At 40.8% G+C, this 17,549-nt stretch overlaps 1 protein-coding gene across 1 annotated transcript in view; it reads left to right on the top strand.

Moving 5' to 3' along the window:
* Window positions 1-2,673: 2,673 nt before the first annotated feature.
* Window positions 2,674-17,549, top strand: part of slitrk5b (SLIT and NTRK-like family, member 5b) — a 26,938-nt gene continuing 12,062 nt past the window's right edge. The window contains exons 1-2 of the mRNA XM_008328541.3: window positions 2,674-3,335; window positions 3,751-3,824. The gene's annotated coding sequence lies outside the window, so the exon portion shown is untranslated. The remainder of the gene's footprint in view (window positions 3,336-3,750; window positions 3,825-17,549) is intronic.

Genomic DNA, 17,549 nt, shown 5'->3' with positions numbered 1-17,549 from the left:
AGTGACAGTGAAAATGGCACAAATCTTCCACAGACAGGTGATCTGTTCAACATTTATTCTAATGTGGAGCCGTCGCTGCAGAAAATACTGCAGTAAACCGGCGCCCGCTGAGGGGTCTTCTACACACGAGCCACTGATTTCTATCTATTTGGATTCGTTGTTTACCTGAGGCAAACATTTGAGCTGAAGTCGTCACAACGCACGTTTGTTTACTCTGATGGTTTTTTCATCCTCACTTGTGAGAGTACAAAAATTCTCTTTGTGTACTCAGAAGCGCTCTGTGGCTTGAAAATCACCTCTCCCCAAAAAAAAAAACAAACAAAAAAACATGGCATTTGTGACAAATGTGTAAGAAAAAACAAAAAACAAAACAGGAGGTGAAGGATGGATTCTTTGGAGATGATAAACTGATTTCAGTGCCATTTAAAGTGTCGATGCTTTGCAGATGTTCAGCTGACATTAAAGCTTTAATTCACCAGAGGGTCCACCAACGCAGGTGCTTCTGGGTATTTTGGCTGATTAAAATTTGCTGGAGTACTGTGTAGGTGGGTACAGTTAGTTCAAATGACATCCATCTTACTGCCATATTACCACCTGTAGGGTCAGTCAGTTTACACCTTTGGAATGATTAGAGTTTCCAGGCTGAGAACAGAATGCAAATAATTATGAAGTGTTTCTGCAGAGCAGGAGGAAGGAGGCGCTCACCAACTTATCAGAAATCGTGTGGTTGAACATCCAGTTCTTGCAGTCTGCAATCCTAACCTGACTCCAACCACCCCTTAGGCAAGACAGTGAAACATTAATTGCCCCAGACAGCAGTGCCAGTCTAGTGTCAAATGTGTGTAATAGAAAGAAGTGCCACACAGCTTCATTCTCTGTACAGATTTGTTTGTGTGAAACAGGGTTAAATGTTGGCAAAAAAAAAAAAAAAGAGTGCTGCATAAACTGGGAGCTTTTTGACCATGTACCTGTGTAGACAATCAGCCTGGTACCGATTATGTTATTGTCTGTACTGAAGGACACAAAGTTTGTCATATAACCATTTTAACCAGAATTTTGACACCAAGTGTTTTGTGTTTTTAATTATAACGTTTTTAAAAATTAAAAATGTATAAATGCATGCTATTCTCTCAATACAATGGAGCTAAAGTGAAAAAAGACTAAAGAATGTTAAGAAATCAAAAGTGATAATAATGTCAGTTAAACATCTTACAAGAAAATAATTTCCCTGCTCCCAGAATGCACTGGGTGCAGACATATATGTGATGATAAATAATGCTGCTCTTTCCATCTCGCTGACAAAGTCCATTAATGACTTTTTCAAGCAGACAAGTTCAGGTGGGTTTTTTTTCTCTTTAAACTACCAAGTGTTACTCTTTGAAAATCCTGTGCTTCGCTGCTTGGCCTGCAGTCCAGATCTATGTCCAGAAGATTATTTTTAAATAAAAATATCTAAAACTGCTGGAATAAGAAACCACAATTCCCAAAGCAATTAAAAAGTGTAAGTTAAAAACCCAGACTGTGACCCACATGTAGACTGTTCTCAATTTTTCTGGGAGGGAGTTTGTTGCCGACATCTAACGTCTAAATCTGTGTGCACACAAACACTGACGGTACTCTCCGTCCTACTGTGAGATCAAGCCTTGAGCACCTTTCCAAATGGTTGATTTAAGTTTCAGTTAACCTGTACCATGTCATCAGATTTATTTTTTTCACATTTATGTAAATAAATATGAATATTTTCAGGTGAGGTTATTCCTAAATTGTTTGACCGTCCACTGTTCATAATGTGAAGACAAGAACGTTCTCCAGATGTGATTTGTTTTTATATATTATTGTGTAATTGTATGTACCTGTTTATTTATTGTTGTTGCATCTAAAGATTTGACTGAAAGCTACGACACATACTCTCTATGTTTGTTGCCAGGTATGGATAAGTCACAGCCTCATCAGACTACGGAGCTCATTCAATAAAGATTTGCAACTGCCAAGTTTTTTTTTTTTTTCGTTTTTTTTTTTAACAGAAATCAGCAAAGTAATATAACAGCAACAGAACCTTCAGGTTTCAGGTCGACTGCGAGACTCCGACTGCAGCTGTGGAGATTATCTCACACACCGGGAGGTAATAATAGAAAGATTATTTGGATGTTATAGCTTTATTCCGGTAAGGGTACATATGGTAAGCTGTTTCCATGCAACCTTGATGCCCTGCTTTAATGGGAGGCACTGTCAACATGAATAAAGCATTGTAGAGAATATCCTTATTCACCCACCATGGCACCCAGAGATAGATCAGTCCGCTGGCACAAAAGTCTGGAAAGCAGCTGCCAGCTACCCTCTCCCTTTGGATGAGCAAAAGTAGGTTACCCATAATGCTGTGAAATTTGAGTAAACATCAGAGCAGCCCAGGCGGCTTAACCTCATGATGAGAACATTTGTTTGTATGAACTACTTACGTCAGACACGGTGGCTTCATATTTTGACCTTAAAGTCACGTTAGTCGAACAACATCAACAGGATTCTGCATGCAGATACCGAGGGCGTGGCCTCTGGCCCTGATCACATGACTGTCTGCACCGCCTGTGGAAAAAGATTTGGAACATACGGTATTTCCTTTTTTCTTAAATGCTACATACTTCAGTTTATGTACAAGTAATGAAGTACCCACTTAATTACCCTTTATTCTGAGTAGCACAGGGTGGCAGCAGCTCCCACCTCAGCTTCCACTCTGTTTGTGGGCTAAATGAATATTTTGTGAATTAACGCACATGTTAAACGTCAATGACACCCTACGGAATTTAAATCTCAATCCTAATGTCTGCATGTGTTAAAAAAATCAGGAATCGGGTTACGTATAAATTTTAGTACAACTTATAGTCTTCTGTCAACTATATCTTGTCAAATGGTGACTCAATCAGAACATATAATACAATATCTTGCCAATCCTAGAAAGGAAACTTCTTCCCATGGCCAGGCCATCTACAATACTTTTTAGATCTGTCACCCTCTTTTCTTGCTTCCTCTACTGTTACACCAACTTTCCCAAAGTCTCTTGTCATCACATTCAAGACATTTCTGTAGAGACTCTCTCTTTTCCTTTTTGACCTTGCAAGTCAAAATCTTTCCTTTTTACTTTTAAAATACTTTCCTTTTTGTGGCATTCAAGTTGAAGCTGAATAAAGGTGCAGTAAGAGCTCCACACCACAGAGGGCAGCACTGCCTAAAATGCACGAGGCCTGCTAGCAGGGAGTTGATGAAGGAGCAGCGGAACACCATGTGCAGTGATCCACACTGACAGTCACACCAGGTCACAGGTCACAGTCAACAGGTGGAAGGTGAGAAGGATCTTTGTGTTTTTACCATCAACCAAGTTTTTAATAGCAAGTTTGCTCAGCAGCTGACATTAGCATTAGCCTACTAGCTCTCTGAGCTTACAAAGACTGTGATTTCCACAGGCAGTTTGTTGTGGTTTGTTTGACACTGTAGTGGAGCTGATGTTATCTCTACTAACTCAAGTGTTTGTTGATTTAATGTGATATTTCCTACAGATGAAGTTTATCATCAACCACACAGGTTGGTTTGTCACTTTACACAATTTAGAATGCAGTACATGTTGGTATTTGTGAATGATGTGATTTTACTTGATACATAGTTTTTGTTTGTTTTTTTTAATGGTCCAAACATTGCCTTGAAGGCAGAAATCCAAATGGTCTAAATGCTGTTTGTGTGATTTATTTTTTTTATCAACAGGACAGAAGAGAATCTGAGGCAAGGAGCCGTGTGACAGCCCGATTATCCAACAAAGAGCAGGAGCTCCTGTGGAGGTAGGAATCACACAAACAGACACTGACAAAGTGTGAAGGTCACAGTTTGTAAAGGTCCAAAAGTAACACAGTCTCCCTTTGGAATTAATTTTAATCTTAGTTCTTTTCACTGCTCAACCTTAGCTGTTCCTCTGATATGCTCATTTGTCATCCTGTCCATCCTGGTCACTCACAGTGATAATCTCAGCAACTTGAAGCTGTTCTCCACCTGCTCTCTGCTCTCTGTACAAACTGCAGTGTAACCTGCAAACACTGCAGTCAATACAAGGAGTATTTCTGCAATCCTCTCTTGACTCATCATTACCTTTACGTCTAATGTTGATGTTGACATGAATCTACACGTTTTAAAGTATTTGTTGACTGTAATGCCGTCTGTGTACGTGCCTTGCGCCACCCTCGGGTACTCTAAAACCACTCCCCATTTCCTTAAAAATGCTACGATGCCTCTCTTTGGGCCCTGTCCTCTGCTTTCTCTGGATTTAATATAACCATATGCAGTCAAGATGTTTCTGCTCTGTTTTTTTTAATTCCATAACCATCAATCTCAGTGACAGGATCATCCAGTGGATGGAGTCCTGAATGATATGTTTCTGGTTTCACCTGAAACTCTGTAAATGGTGTCACGTCATGCAAGAGTGACATCTGAACAAATTGAATGTGATTTGTTTAAAGATACACATGACAAGGTGCCATGGTGTTTTGGTGTATTAGCCCGACCCTTTGGGAAATCATCAACTTTCAGCTGTTGCTTAGTTGTGGATCTAATTGCCTGTGTTTCCATGATGTTTCTCTCTCTCTCACTCTTTCTGTCTCTCTCTCTCTCTCTCTCTTACAAATCATCTTCTGGAAATAAGACTGAAATGATAAGACTGATGAGTTCTCTCTAAAAGCCTCCGTGGCGTTGGAAGTATTTATTCATGTACAATAGATGCCCTTTCATCTCTGAGCACCAGCTCATCTTTTCCTACAGTTTTAAATCACACCAGACTGGAGCTCTGTAAGCTGTGCTGCACTTCCTCTCAGATCTCCATTCCTCCTGTTCTATACTAAACCTCAGACAGTGTATAGCAGAACGCTGTGAATAATAGAAAAATGTAAAGGTCAATTTAAAACGATTCAGTGGCCTCTGCATTTGCCCCAAAATTATAATAATAGGCCACAATTAAAGTCAGGGAAACTCGGAGCTGATACCAGTTCAGCTATGCTTATTACAGGTCTAAAAGGTCCTGACGTTGATTGGAATATTAATTTGTATGAGCGTTTAGTGGACTGTATGGGAGCACTTGCACACTATTAGAAACTAGTTGACCAACAAAGGGCTTAAAGCACAGTCATCAGTCACTGGGAACACTCTTTTACTGCGTCCTCTCGCCGCCTAATGACCAACAACCTTCTTTGTCGTTTTAGGCACTAAATGTGAGTATATTTGGATAAGTAAATGTTTGGATCGGCGGGAGCACTCGAATCAAAATTGTTTGTGTTGGACACAGAACTCTGTTTGCAATATTGACCCCAGAGCTGCGAGTGCATCGAGATCCAGCTTTGACAGTCGGACTTCTGGCCAATCTGGACTCTGCACTCTGTGGAATTTGTCACAGTGAAACGAAACGTTCATCAATTACATTTTGAAAATTGTCCTTTTGTGGCGGGACTGTTCTGCCAAACATCTGAAGCAAGATCATTTGTGGTTTGTGTGTGTTTTTATGTACAGCCTAAGCAAAGATAAATAAAAAACAGAGATAGTCTAACTCAAACAGAGAGCTGCTTCCTCATTTCAAACCGGCAGCAGCCCGCAGATGTAATACCTCCTGCTCAATTCATTCTCATTTCTCGGTGTATTCGGATTGCAACAAAGACACTGCCCGTAGCTTAAATAAATAAATAAACATACTAATAAACACCGGCACTCGGAATATAAGCCTGATAATTAGGCTATTACCTGTGCAACTGAAAAATTTTAGTGCTGACCAAAAAAAAAAAAAAAACAAAACAAAAAACAGGCTTTCTGGGCATCTACTAAAAGCCTCACTGACAAAATATATGTGGCTCTTCAAGCCCTGAAACGTTATCATCAAACCCTGGGCAGGATTTCATTTAGTTCGTGAAACCAAATGCATTTCTCTTCACTCGTTCCCTTCCTAAAAAAAAAAAGAAACTCCATATGTGTATGAGAATGGCAGCCAAAGTGAGGTTTCACTCCAGCTTAGATGAGATGAGGGAGCATTCACATTCCCTTGATCCCTCATTTTCTCCAGCCCTTGGTGCAGAATATGAAACAACCATTCAGCATGTGGTTCAAACCAGACGTTCAAACGGCTCCGTGAACATCCCTGCTCGTATAAAGAAAAAAAAAACAGGAAATTACGTGACTGATTAATCCCAAATCCACATTAATTAGTATTAAATTAATTTAATGCATTATCTACCTCAACTGAATTGAAACGGATGGGGTCGCCAGAGTGGTAAAAATCCAAGAGCGGCGGGCGGAGCAGCAGCAGCAGCAAACCTACTTCCTGTTTGTGATTGGATGCCATGTTTCTACAGCGATTCACCAGATCTGCACCATAGGTGCAATAAATGAGAACACATTTTGGGAATCCTGGTACAAATTGAATGTTTATGAGGAGTTTTCTTTGGAGGTTTGCCTCTTGCACCAAAGGGTGAATTGATTGCATGTGCTCTCGTCATCCTCTTTTTTCCAATCCATTCTGTCATACGTGATCCTTTTTTTTTCTGCATTTCATGAGAAGAGAGATTTGGTCCAGTTCTGATTCCTTTTGTTTTATTTCCCCCCTTCCATTCTTCCATTCCTATGAGCATTTTACTTTGACCTTGATGGAAAGGCATCGCGGGGTCAAAAGAGCGTGAGGCGAGGAAATTGTATGTTATGAAGACGGCTCTGTGTGGTAATAATGCAGCTGGAGGAAGATGTTGGCATATGCTTTAATGAAGTGACAGCGGGTTTGATCTGACACCTGAATTCAGAGTCATCTTTAAATTATTTTTGGGGAAAGGACATGTGGGAAGAGCAATATCGCCTTTTGAGGACAGTGTTGTGCTTTTCTTTTCTTTTTTTCTCAGGCTAAAGGAAATGAAAGTGAGAAGTGAAGGACTTCATATTTGAGTCTGACTATTGACTTCAGAGCAGCATCTGACAGCCACTTTAAGAACTTTATCTTAAGGCAGTTTTGAATATAGAGTGCCGAAGTCTCGCCCTCTCTTCTGAGCCAGCCTTTGTTCCACTGGCCCCGACTCCATGACACATTCTCTCACACGCACAGTCCCTTTTTATAGCCTTCCTGAAAAGCTGTAATATGATATCAGCTTTTTCCCCCTTCCCTTTTTCTGGCCAATTTTTTTTTTTTTTTTTTGCTTGGGAGCACTCTCCTGCTCCGTGCCACAAATGGTTTGATCACCTCATATTTCAGCATGGAAATAATACAGTAATTAATTTGTCAGCATGCAGCAACTATTTCTCCGACAAGGATGTGATGGCACACTGATCCCGAAACTCCTGGCTGTCCTCACTCAACACCAGCCAAGAACTAAGAGCAAGTGGCAGCACAGTGCAAGAAGGTAATTGGCTATTTCAGTGGAGGCAAACCAACATAATGGCAATGCATCTCCTTGGAAAAACGATATAATGCAAATCTCATCCACTCTCAGCATCTGGTTCATTTCTCATGCAGCTTTTGGGAATTGTGAATAATGTAAACTGTGCAGTTGTTTATAAATAACAAGCCATACCGTTCAAATGATGTGGATCATTCTCATCAGATATTCCTCTGAATAAGTGTGTGATGAATTCACCAGCCAGCTCTGAATATGAAGAATGTCTGCCCTTCCCAACAGCCAAACCTACCCCTCGCAGAGATGTAGTTAAAAACAAAGGAGGAAATGTGAGAATAAATCATCTGTTGCTTCAGACAACTCCTGCCTCTATTCCTCTTAATTTATCTATCACGGCCCGTGTGGGAATTTCACAGATCTCCCCAGGACAGAATCATTTCACGTGAATGAAGCGCATTTACATGCAGAGTAAGTTATCATTGTGAAAATGATGTGACACAAAAGTCCTGAAAATAAACACGGGGGAAACAAAGATCATCATTACTCTTCAGCGAAGGGAGTGTTGTACATCATGTTCAGAATGAGTGTTTTAATGCAGCTCTTAGAAATGGTCGTTGCTCCGTCTGATGGTGAGTAATGGTCCTGCCGTGAGATGGTTGTGTACGACTAAAATTATCCATATTTGTGCCACTGCTACCGTCGTTTTTTTTTTTCTCTTAAAAGTCAGATGTTAATGAACAGAACCAAGGGCGCGTCTGGACGTCCTGCCCTTGGGCTGTCGGAATAATCTGTTGCTGACAAACGTGATGTGACATTTTGAACGTCTTGGGTTATTCTGTGAATGAGAGTTCAATCATAACATCATTAATGGCTTTGGAGTGGGGCCAGTCATTCATGACACTGCTTTATAGCTTTGCTAGAAATCTCTGCGCTGTCACGGGAAGGTTGTGGATTTTTTTTCTTTTTTTTTTTTTACTGTAGAACTATTGGGTGATTTTGATTAATGGCTTTTTCACTAAAACACCATCTAGGTAATTCAGAAGAATAATCTTCTGATGTCATTGCATCCTTAGAAACGCTCGGGTCAAACGGGACCGGTCGTTCCCTCCCGGTCAATTACCGGCCTTATTGGTATTTATGGTTTTTGTCAACCAGGATTTGTGTTGTCTCTGTTTTTCCGCCGATCGTCTGAGTTTGTATTTGCTCAGCGGGCGTTTGATCAACGCTCCGTGGCGTCTGCTCTACTGTTTCTCTGCCTATGCAGTAATGGCCATGTGTGAGTAGGTTCTATAAACCAATAGACCTATTGAAGCTATTTTGCATGATTATATTTATTCACTTCTGCTGGTGTCTTTCCCAACAAAGGCAATTTACAGTGATATTGATCACCGGCTCTGTTTTATTAGTCAACAAAATCAGCTTTTATCTGCTAAGGCTTTCTTTTTCTCAGGGGAGTCATAGTGCTGACTGATTCTGATCTGTGTGTATTCAACTTATTGTTTTCTCTTTTTATATCCTTCCAATTGCATGACTCCCGTCACTGCAGACTCTTCTCAGCCTTCTTAAAAAAATAAAACAAAAACAGCCTGCGTTCATCCAAATAAGTAAATAAACCTGGCTCTCTTCAAAGCCTTTGGAGGGCTTCTCTTGACTTGCATTGACTGCGCATCGCCTAGGAGACTCGGGCTGCACTCCACACTACAAGTGTTACTAACGCCAATTAAACTCACGGAGCCGCCCCCTCCCTCTCCACATTCTGTGACATATGAGTGATAACACAGATCCTTACCTTCAGCCCTCGTCTGACACACATTAAATGACACTACATCCTAGCATTTCCTGACATTTCGCAGAAATCGATTGTAATTTAATCAGTGTGAGCACGCTGCTATCAGCTGTGCTTGCACCAGCTGTTTTTTTTGTTGTTGTTTTTTTTCTTTTTAATGCTTCTCTGTTTCCTGGGCCAGAGGAAACAAACACTCTCTCAATATGACAAAACAAAACTCTCCTCGCACAAACACCAAGGCAAAAGAGAAAAAACATCAAAGTTGGTCATATTCAGAGTTCTGAAGAAGCACATTTACATTTAATTTGGCCATTATTAAATTTATTGACTGTTTTGAACATGAATTACTCTCTCTCTCTCTCTCTCTCTCTCTCTCTCTCTCTCTGTTTCTTCTCAGGACTTCTAAACTTTAGTAATGTGCTGATGGGAAAATTCTCGTGACTTCTGTGTAGTATTGTATTTTGTAATGATTCCCGTAATAAATACAGGTTCATTAAAAATAAGTGATATCTATCTGTCTAACTCTGTCCTCCTCTGTGTCTTTGTCTCTGTCCCCGTCCCCCCTCCTTTTTAATGTATTGCCTGTTCTCACTCCTTTTTGGCCTGTGCGTCCCCCTCTGCTTCCCCCATAATCTCTTCTCTCTTAAATGTAGTAATTATACCATTTGTACTTCGAAGTCTTCATATAATTAAACCCTGAAACAATCTCTGGAATATTCAAACATTTACAGGTAGAAAAAAAATAAAACATAAAAAAAACAAAATAAACCATGTTTTTTACGAAACCAAGTTAACTGCACTATTTCCGGATACTTCGCTGAACCACTAACCCTTTTTTTTTTTTTTTCTCTTCCTCTCGAGTAATGGTGTATTGAGGCCACAGTACCACAGACCGTGGACCCAGGTGAATCCTTGTAATGCATCTTACTGAAGGGGGGTTGCAGGAGGCGGCGGCAGCAAAAAGCCAACTCCAAAACTAGATTTATTAACTAAAGTACAGGACGCAGGGTTTGGACAGACACTAGCCTTTTTCTTTTAATTACACTTTTTAATTATCAGCCAACTAAAAACAGCTGTTTTTAAAGGATTTTTTTAAATCATTCTTTGAAAGGATTCTATCTGTTTGTGGTCATCTTTGTCTGCTTTTACTCATCATTAATCGTCTGTCAGTTTTAATGGGAGTTAGTTCCAGACTGCAGGTAGAAGAGGCGAGCGCGGACTCTGTCTGCATGTCGACACGTGTTTGGTTTTTTTTCATGTGAAAGATTGTTTCTTGGAAAAATGTTATCTTGCGAAAAGCGTAAGTCATAAAGTTCCAAGACATTTATTATAGTTTTAAAAAGACTAAGCTTTTAATAACTTCACTGTGTTGTGACACATCTCTCAGGTGTTCAGCTGTGATTTTTTTTATTATTATTATTTTTCATCTGGTTTTCTAACCCTTAAAAATGCACAATTGTAAAAGTAGAGCAAACATCAGATTTAAACCCAACCTTGGAATATAAACCGATTTACATATAAATAAAGTCCTGTCACAGGTTTTGATTTAGATTGATCTGGTTTTTTTTTTTCTCTTCCCAAAACTATTTAAGTTCTTAGATGAGGCAAAGAAGCAGGGCTCTGACCTGGTGTCAAACACATTCCCCAGAATTACAGAAAGAAAGAATTCTCTGAAGGAAGGAAACACCACTTGCAGAAGTGTTTTAGACTGAAATAGTGGTTATGTAGAGAAACCAGGTGAATAAAATAAAGTTGTTGGTTTTTTTTTTTTTTTTCTGTCTTATAATGTAAGACCTCATCCTCGCCACAGTCCGACTGTCCTTCTGCATCTTTGAAATTTTATTTTTTTTTCAAACTCCAAGTCAAACTTCAACTTTGCTACAAGACAAACAGCACCTGTCTGTTGGACCAGTGTTCAATCGTGGGATCATGTCTGCTGTAGGAGAAGACTGTTTTGGCTGACATTTGTTTTCTAACATAATCCTTGGCGCCTGTGGCTCTGTTTACGATGGTAGTTTCCTTCACACACCCCCACACACACACACATCCCACAGCAGTCTGCAGCCTTTCCTATCGTGCACAGAATATTCTAAGTCTTCTAAATCTTTTTACCTAATGATGGTGACATACTTAAATTCTAAGCTTCCCTGCACTCAGTGTTTTGTCAAGTAGTCCTGCAGGCTAATGAGCTATGACCCTTTAAAAAAGAAAAAAAAAAAAAAAAAAACCTTTAGAGGAAATTCATTTTAGTCTTGATAAGATCTCAGTCAACCTGCTCACTGAAGGCCTCTCCCCGAGCCTTCACTTGCCTCTGTACAAACTCAGTTTAAAGCAGGGGTCGGCCTTCACTTGCCTCTGTACAAACTCAGACACAAAGTTTAAAGCAGGGGTCACCCACTGTATTTGTCGGAGGGACAGTATTTCTTCTGGACAGACATCTTTGGGGGCAGGACACTCAGATAAAATGAAATAAAAATCACATTTAAATATTTGATATTTATTTTGGAATCTAGTTGCGGCCGGATTAGACAGTTCAGCGGGCTGGATTTGGCCCGCAGACCAGCAGTTGATAATCACTAGTTTAAAGTTTTGCAGTTCATTTTTTAGATGTATCCATGTTCAATAGTGTGACAACCCCGCCCTCGTCTGTTACTTCTGGGACTGGCTCCGTGCCACGACCCTGACATGGTTGAAGCATTGATTTGTCAGTAAAAAACTAACACCTCATTTTTTTAGTGGCTGTTTTCAGTGGGAACAAAAACTTGTCTCTGGACGGGCTTTGTTGTTTTGGATAGTTAATGGTTGCAGGCTGAATAAAGTGGGAATGTGTTACACGTGCGTCTATTTTAGGAAGACTTCCAGTTGTAACGCTGACTGCAGATCCTCAAATTTTTGCACGTGCAAGCACGCACCAGTTATTATCCTCTCATCCTTTGAATTTTCAATTAAGTATCCGGCATCAGCCGGCTGTCATCATATACGGAGAGATTCAGACTAAATGAGGATGCTGGCATATGTTCCTATTCGTATGCATATCCCGATGAAATATTGATTATGAATGACAGCGAGAAGCCCGGTCTATTAGGAGGAATAACATTTCACAAAATGGAGCAGAGACATTAATACGTCGCTGACGTACAACTATCTAAAAACCGCCCGCCACCAGGTATCACTCCTGCTGCCTGGGGCCATACAAATGTGAGCTGAAAATGAAAGCAGCTCCATAATTGTTTGGATGGCGGATGGTTTGATAAACGTGATGGAAATACCCATGCTGTTTACGCCGCCTCAGTCACGGCTCCTGCCCTGCCTTTCTATAACTGAACTCACAGGGGGAAGGGGCTGGTGGTCAGTGGAATGATCACGGCAACACGTGTTGCTACATGTATGCAGATGTGTCCAAGATCCTTTGGTGTACAGTGAGGCATCGTGACACAACATGCATGAAAACATACACATTACCAGCTAATTAACGCGTGTAAACAGCTGAGTGACACCAAATGTTTCCCATTAGAAAATGCATATTAAGTGAGAAAATCGCATGCAGCCCCATAAGTTATTTAATTCAGAGAATCAGTGTGGTGCAAATTGAATACTGTCATGACTGCAAATGATCACCAACAAGATGTGAGCAGAGCCTGTCATTAAAGGCACAATGTGGGTTACCGTGGCAACATCATAGAGGCCTCCATTTTTTTAATGCTCTGGTTGTGAACAATCAACATTGCACCCAATCCCCCTGTGAGTTAAAGGCACACTGCTAAATAAAGCAGTTGCCTCACATTTACAATCTCTGACTTTTTTCCCTCCTCTCTGTGGGGAATTTGGTAACAACCTGTTTTTGTGCAGACGGGGAAACAAAGTATCGAGGCACAACAATCAAAGCAAAGGTCAATGTAAGCCACAAATTAATTTCCAAAGAATTACTCCAACAAGGAAGCTGACAGAACAGACCACATATACAAACGCACAAACACACACACACACACACACGCAGAGAGACATGTGAGCGTTGACAGAAATTCATTAACTGACTGATGTGACACAGTCACAAAAGGCGTCGTTGTCCGTGTTCTCTCGCCGTTTCACTCACTGTCCTTGCCCCCGCTTGGTTAAATGTCCGTAAGTTCAGTTCCTGCCTGAGTTTCTTTTCCATTATGTTCCACGGTGACCTGTGTGACCAAGGTAATTACCTCAGCTCTTGAGTCATCGCAGTCAAAGATAAAGCCTGCAGAGCTCTGGCTGCAGCAGATTATCCTCTGAGAGCGGAGGCACAGGTGTTCATGCCACACTGGCATGATGATTGTTGCTTGTTTGTTTATCCATTAGCATTTGATCTGTCAGCCAAAGAAAAGACGTCTCCTGCTCGCCCGAGAGTCTTGTCAGCATGAGGAACTGCGATAAGGTGGATGTACTATTTAATTAAGAGGGCTAAGGAGACCTCCTTTGTATGTAGCAGCATAGACGCTGGCGCTGCAATTGACCTCGTTGAACATGTCAAGACTTTATCTTGCTCCCATCAGCCCTGAGCAGGAGTTGGGAAGACTGTAAATAGCTGACTGACACAGCCTTCATGTTTCCACAAACAAGCCTCGCAGTGATTAAGTGGAGAACTGCACTGAACTGAAGGGTATATCATTAAATCCATCTCTCCGCGGTGTTTCTCAAATATATAAATATCAGAAAATGTACAGCCGCGTCACGTGTTTTTTTCCTGAACCCTAACGTTGTGTATTCAAATTGCAGCAACAATCTGGAATCAAATTGATATTTCTCCCAGGTTCTGCTGCTGCACTGTCTTACAGACTTAAAAGAAAAATCAGCTCCAACAGAGGACATGTTGTGATTCACCAGGTCAGCAGTCAAATAAAAATTCCCAGGTTTCGACAAAAGCTTTCATACTGAGCTCTAGGTCATAATATATATTTGATTATATACCTGTATATCTATATATAGAGATGTATATTTGATTCCTTGCAGTAAATTATTAGATTATTTTCTGCACCGCCAATATATCCTGATGAAACACAGCAACAACAAAGGAATACTAAAGAAGGAAAATAATTCGTTCCTTTCCTGGGGTACTACTGACACCTTGAGGTTACTGGTAAAATTGCATGTTTTTATCTCGGCCATGTGATGGGCTACAGGTTGTACAAACATAACCCTCAAAACACTTTCACAGTATCACAACATTTTTAAACACGAGACAAACAAAGACAAGACTTTAAACTAACCATCTATTAATTCATAAGAATTACACAAAAATAGTCCAAAAAATCAAATCAGTTTTAGGTTTGAACCCTGTACTTAATGTGATTATTGTTCACAGTATTCATCAGCGATTCATTTATTATTATTATTATTTTGTCACATCATCGTGACATGTCATCAGTATTGACAATTAAATACACACAACAGTAATCTTAATGTGTATTGTAATTGTCTACTCTAATCTGATATTTTAAACCTGTCATTAATATTGTCTCTTAAAAATAGAAGAGTTGTTCTGCTTATTTGCCCGTCACTGATGCAACAAATTCATTGTAACGATTCAAGTTACCGACAGGGGGCACTACAGGAGCTAGGAAGGATTCTGATCCAGTTTGGTTCATGTACTGAAGATGAGGAGTCAAAACTTTAGATGAATTCATATAAGTTAATTCATCGATTTCATACAATCTGGAAATAGTAAATTAGTGATTATTGGTAATAATAATACAAAAAGTTGTGTTGTGTGTAATGTTGAGAAATATCCAAACTAAGGTGAGATGGAAGTAAACAAAAAAGACAGTGATTTAGAACCCCACCCCCGACCCCTCCTCCCCGTCCTCCGGTGCCTGAGAGGAGCTCTACGTAGAAGGAGACACTTATTAAAAAACAATAGGAAGTCTGCTGAAGGTCAAATGGAAAAACAACAGAGAGCCCAGTTTAATATCACTCCGGTGTGGCCGACTGCTGATGTTAGGGGATATGTCATCTGTCAGGCCAGATGAGGTAAGAGTGTTGTAGTCGCTCACTGAGGCACATGAAGCAAGCCGTCTGCAAGGTGAAGACACACTATGTAATCTGCAGGGTAAACAAGCGCATAATGACTTATTTACACCTCACACACCACTGTGGTAATGCACACACTGTGTGAAGACTTATCAGAGAGATGTATGCATCTCTTAGTTTAAGAGCAGAATGCTGTTTAAAGGCGGTGCAGGTGTGTGTGGGGGAGGGTGATTTAAGTGACTTTGAATATGGCACAGTTGCTGGTGCCAGACAGGCTGTTCTGAGTGTTGCAGAAACTGCTGAGCTACTGTGATTCCCCCACGTATACCCCCTCCCCCCACCCCCAAAAATATATTGTAAAACATTTGCACAGCCACGTCTAGGTTTTGCAGATAATGGAAAAAGAAATATCTAGTGAGCGGCATTCATCTGGACAATTCTCTGTTGCTGCCAGAGGTCAGAGGAGAATGGTCAGACTTCAGGATGATAGAAAGGCAACGGTAAATCATTTCAACTGGGGCCGTCTCTGAATTCACAACACGTCCAACCTCAAAGCAGATGGGCTCACTGGCCACTTTATTAGGTACACATAATACCTAATGTAGTGGCAAGTGAGTTTATGCAGCTCACTGGACATTTTCTGATAATTCCCCCTCTAAGCCCTAATGTGGTGGTGTGTGAAAATCCCAGTATCTCAGCAGGTTTCTCAAGCACTCCAACCGATCCGTGTAGAGCTTTCAATCCTGCCGGCTTTGACATGACGGGGTCTTCTGTCCCGCTTTGAGAACTTCAGCGCTCGTGTGAGCGGCTGATTGTACTTGATGTAGAACAGGTGGACCTAATGAAGTGGCTGTTAACTGAATGAGGGGAGAAGTTGTTTCTAACAGCTTTTAATCAATAATCATTTATGAACAGCGGCATGTGTTTGAGCAGCTGTGCTGGGGAAATGCTTTTAGTGGACATTTATAAATAGGAAGTGGTGCAGGACACTAACGTGCTATAAAAAAACTAAACCTTGGTGATCCATGTGAACTAGTTTTCGGTTTGTGGAAACACAAGGACAAGTTTGAACTTGTATCTATTTAGGTTTATGATTAGATTAGAGACATATTGACTTCACTGGTCACTGTTGTCTGATTGTAGTTCTTATGATAAAACACACCTTTCCAACATGACAAAGTGGAAAGCCAAGACTTCATTTTTTAAAAGACTTAAATACTGAATGCTGAGTTGATAGATTTGAGTCTTCACTGTGTACGATGGCTGTTCGTGTACACGCACACACTTTGGAAATCCCAGTTATAGAAGATACTGTTTTAAAGGAAATCTATTAACCATCTAAAATATGACATTATTTACTGATAAACAATGGTATTTTGGAAATGACGTGGCTGTTTGTCGATGTTGACCTTCCGTGGCAGGAACCGTAAAGACTGTATGCCAGAGTTGGTCTTTATTCCCTGAGAAGCTGCCGTGGCTACTTTTGCATCCAGAGGGGATTACACGCATTGCCTATGATGGCTCTCCAGGGAGGTCAGGGGTCATGTTCTTGGACTCCCTGCTGTTGGATTTCTCTAGCAATGTTTTCCATGCCCCTGCAACCTCGCCCACATACTACCACAACAAGCTGACTCCACTCTCCTTCCTCTCATGTGTTTTTCCCTCCTGTTCTTTTGTGTCTCCTCTGCCCCACACAGTCCATGACATAAAAAGACACGGTGTCTTCAAGGATTTTTCAAGGATTACCTATTCCATGTCAGACAGCCTTTTGTGTTGTGCCCTTGCAGCCCACTGTGTCTTGTCACTTGTTTTGATGGCACCTCTGAAGGCACAGACTTCACTGCAGGCTCTGGCAAAAGCGCTTCTACCTCGGCTGCCCTAGCCTCGGAGCACAGGATGAAAACAGCCGGCGCTAATTAGAGAAGTGCATTACTACAGCTTACATAACCTCGTGTGCAAATATTGGTGAAACGGCAAGTGACTTATGGAGTCATTTGCTGTATGAATTGGGTTATTAGTAAAGCCCCTCGTTATGCCCAGAGCTCCCCGACTTGAAAATACGTCGTTGCACCCCAGTTTTCTAGGGTCAATATGAGCAGCCAATTAGTGATCCTCAAAGACAGTAACGGATAGACACATTTCCACACAGCCTTCCTCCATAACCTTTCCGTGGCCCCGTTCTATCTGCAGCATATAGCAAATATTACAATGCATTAGACATTCCTCGCAGGGTTTTGATCAGATAAATGAACACAGTCATTATCATTAAGTACTCAGACTTTACATTAATCTTCCATAATAAGTTTATAATTAATATTTCACGATTGCTAAAAATAATTCCCTCCACCCTCTCCATAATCTACTCCCACCCT

This window comes from Cynoglossus semilaevis, chromosome 16, assembly GCF_000523025.1.
Source record: "Cynoglossus semilaevis isolate Cse_v1.0 chromosome 16, Cse_v1.0, whole genome shotgun sequence".
Classification (NCBI taxonomy): domain Eukaryota; kingdom Metazoa; phylum Chordata; class Actinopteri; order Pleuronectiformes; family Cynoglossidae; genus Cynoglossus; species Cynoglossus semilaevis.
The sequence above is the reverse complement of the archived record's forward strand: the minus strand, read 5'-3'. Positions and strand labels throughout refer to the sequence as shown.